This window comes from Zingiber officinale, chromosome 10B, assembly GCF_018446385.1.
Source record: "Zingiber officinale cultivar Zhangliang chromosome 10B, Zo_v1.1, whole genome shotgun sequence".
Classification (NCBI taxonomy): domain Eukaryota; kingdom Viridiplantae; phylum Streptophyta; class Magnoliopsida; order Zingiberales; family Zingiberaceae; genus Zingiber; species Zingiber officinale.
Genome location: NC_056005.1, coordinates 40,496,029 through 40,499,974, shown reverse-complemented (window position 1 = coordinate 40,499,974; position 3,946 = coordinate 40,496,029). Strand labels below are relative to the sequence as shown.

Sequence of the window (3,946 nt, the reverse complement as noted above, 5' to 3'; positions counted from 1 at the left end):
CAGTTTCGACTCATGTGCCCAGGCAGTTTGCAATAATAGCAAACTGGCTGTCCCAGGGTGCACACAGAGGTGATGTGGTCTCGGGATCCACATCGGATACTGTGAGGGTCACCGACGAACTGTTTCCGGTTCTGTTGAGAAGACCGAGAACGTCCTGATGAAGATCATCCTGACTTCTGGGGTCGGCCAGATGACCCAGAAGTACCTTGACCTGTCTGAGTGCAACTGCTCTGCTGCTGTCCCGTAGTCTGTGGCTGCTGGATCTATCCGGAAGTCCGATCAGTCTGCTTCCTATTCTTGTCCACCTTCACTCTCGGATGAGCAGACTCAATCATAAGAGCTATATCCAGTGCCTCTGTGTATGATGCAATACCAAAACCGGCAATCTTCACTTGAAGATGTCCATCCAGTCCCTGGACAAACTGAAGCATACGAGATCTGTCATCGGCAACCAACTCAGGACAGAATCTGGCCAACTGATTAAATTCAGCATTATACTCTATCACTGAGCGATTATTCTGCCGAAGACTAAGAAAATCCTGCCGTCGTGTCATCTGATACGCCCGGGGAAAATACTGACTCTCGAATGCCTCTCTAAATCTCGCCCAAATAATATGCTGCTCGCCTATAATCGAGCGCTGCGTGTCCCACCAGGTCTCTGCCCCGTCTCGTACCTCAAGTACGCAGTAGTAGGTACGACTGGAGGGGGTGTCGCGTATACTGAAGGTGATACCACTAGTGGTATAGTCAAGGATATGTACCTCTGAAGTCAGAACCGTCGGGGTCTTAGAATCCGACGTACCTATAATATCCTGACGAGTCTGTCCCTGACGGACAAGCTCGACCCTAGCAAATCTCTCTGGAGACTGTCTCCGGAGAATCTATCGGCATCTTACGTGGACGACCACGTCTCGATACCGGAATACGTGTATATGTCATATATGTAAACAAAATGTTACCCAGATATCACTACAGGTATAAAAATCATATAATTACCAATTTACCTATTGCCGTCTGGAGATGTCCTGTTGCTGCTTAGCCCCAAATAGAACCAATAAAACCTCGGAAATCCGAAATGAGAAAATCGATGGAAATCCGTACCATCCGAAAATACCCAGATAAACTCGTAAACTCTAGAACACGAGAAACAAGTATCAGAAATCCGCTCTGATACCAAATAAATTGGTATCAAATAAACTCAGAAATCCGGAGCAGGTATCGCAAACCTGCTCTGATACCAAATAAATTGGTATCAGATAAACCTCGAAAATCCAAAACGAAGAGCAAGTATCGTGAGCCTAGCTCTGATACCAAATAAATTGTCACGCCCCAGGTAGTCCCTGTCCGAAGAAATTTCGGCAGCATCTCCCCTGTACGGCGGACAATATGAATCTCAGTATACATATATCCATACCTCGGCCACACTCGGCCGGAACAATACACACAAATAGTAAACAATCCACGCAGTTATATTTAACGAAAAGATGATATAGAAATCAACGAAGATATACGTACACATCCTACTCCACTACAACGAAGAAATGAAATCCACGAAGTAATGAAATATTCGCAGCGGAAAACAAAGTAGCAAACCCGAGTGTTCGATATAAAGTCCACAATACAACCCACATCACAAGTATACGAATAAAAGCGAATACAGAAAATGATATCTAGAAATCTTCGCGACCAAGGGGCTAGCGACTGGAATCTCTCCTGACGGCCTCAACCTGAAAAATAGTAACAACGGGGTGAGTTCAAGAACTCAGCAGGTAAACCAATAGACATGTACAGCAATATATATCCACCAGTAATAGCCTAAGGTACAGTCTCCTAAACCATGGGATCAAGAGTACAGTTCTCTAACCATACAACCTACGGTATAGTCTCCTAACAGAATAACAGATATGCATAGCTGAAATAAACTGTAGTAACCAGCAATAGGCATAAAGTACAGTCTATAGCAAGAATAATAAGAAAATGCATAACTGAAATAAACTGTACTCACCGCGAGGCTTGTGCAACTGACTGTAAACATACACAGACAAAGATAGTCGAGCAAAAGCATATAACTCAGATACATGTCAATCATATGCATCACCAAAATGCATCAATCATAATTAATGCAATCAGGCATATGATGCAAATGACATGGTCACCCCGACGCCATCAGAATCTCACACACAATGGTGAGACCGCGTGGGTAGGGCTGTGACACCGTGCACTCTGCCGTCACTACACCGAGTGGACGGGATGCACCGGAGTACACCTATCCTCCAACCTCACTATAGGAGGGAGCGCCATGCTCTCATCTCCCAGTACACAATGACGGGACCCCGGTGTGCTACCACGCGCCTATCACACTACCCATGAGTGGAGCCTCCAGTGGAGCACCACCGAGCAACCTACACACCTGTGTGCTGTGCCACTACCCATGCAATGGTCACGTGGTGTGCAGGTCAATGTAGCCGGTCGTCAATCGCCCAGCATGCAATCATGCGATATGGTGCATGCGGCTACAATATATCATACCGAACATATCCTCCATATGTGTAGATGCCAAACAGACAAACACATATATAACGATGATAATAAACAGCATAAATCCAAAGACATCACATATAACAATGATGTAAGTATCATGAATCCAAGAGCATGTATCACACATGTAAAGCAACTAATCCAGTAGAGTAGAACACTATAGATATGCATCTCTATGATCATATATACACATGGCAAGAGATATAATACCCAATCCTGAAGTAAAGCAACTAGCAGATGAAGCATGTGATAGGTATCAACTAGCTAAAACCAGGGAAGAAATGATCTACTATCTACCACTAGTAAATATATATAAGCTACACATATCATAAGACATTATCAAAAGATAAGTCAAAGGGTACCTGCCTCAAATAGAAGGTACAATCCCAAATCCGAAGTCAACGTCGAGACGCCTGTCTCGAATCAGAATCCTGTGTCAAACAACATATATATTTTATTTAGCTAAATCCAAATGAATAGCTAAATAAAATCCCTAATACTAAATTAGGGCAAAACCCTAATCAACACAATAACACCTTACCTAGTTAAATCTAATGGTCAATTAGGGTTAGTTACCTAACCTCTAATCACCAATTAGATTAGAAATCTAAACTTAGATTAAATCCAATAGTTGACTAGGGTTAATTGTCTTAACCCTAATCATTCCATTAGTTTAATCTAAGTAAATAAATCTAATCACAATCAACAACTAGTAATCCAAAAAAATACCTAATTCAACATGATCATAACCCTAGTTCATCCACACTAAGATCCATCATCTAAAACAAAGAACAAAACCTACACATCATATATCAATTATCTGTTTCTTACCTCAATCTCAGCTACTGGATGCTGGAATCAAGTAAGAACCTCACTGGAAATCAATCCCGTGACCTAAATCATTGATCCACAGCAACCCAATGCTTCCTTTAATCAAGAACCGTAAGGTCATCACAACAGAAAAACAATCCAACAAGATCCTTGAATCTCCATAATTCCCAACATTACCTCAATTGATCGTCTCTAGAAAATGTCACCCGATCCAATCCGTGAAGCGGAGTATCGAAGATTCCTCTGATCCTCAAATCAACAATCAACAAGGAAGGGAATCCAAGACCTGACCTAGGATCGCCAACAATCAGGGAGGCAACGAGCAAGAATCGGGAAAGAAGACTCAATCTAGGGCACAAACCAGAGAACAGGCAAATTCTGTTAGGGCTAGCTTACCCACGCCGGCGAATCGAGTGGCACAAATCCGAACTAGGGCACCTCTCCAAGCTTCGGTGGACGATTGGATGGGGGTCGACGCGAGATCTGGTCCTTCACCGTGCCCTAGCCGCAGCCCCTTCGGTGATCAGCCGCAAGATCCGCCGAACAGCAACTCCTCGGCTGATTACAGTCTGGAGAG

At 43.5% G+C, this 3,946-nt stretch overlaps 1 long non-coding RNA gene across 1 annotated transcript; it reads right to left on the bottom strand.

The window, feature by feature from the left end:
• Window positions 1-2,908: 2,908 nt before the first annotated feature.
• On the bottom strand, window positions 2,909-3,946 carry LOC122030060. The gene is made up of 4 exons (XR_006125299.1): window positions 3,766-3,946; window positions 3,547-3,655; window positions 3,370-3,465; window positions 2,909-2,969 (listed from the first exon to the last, which is right to left on the bottom strand). It is a non-coding gene; the product is annotated as an uncharacterized LOC122030060 (long non-coding RNA).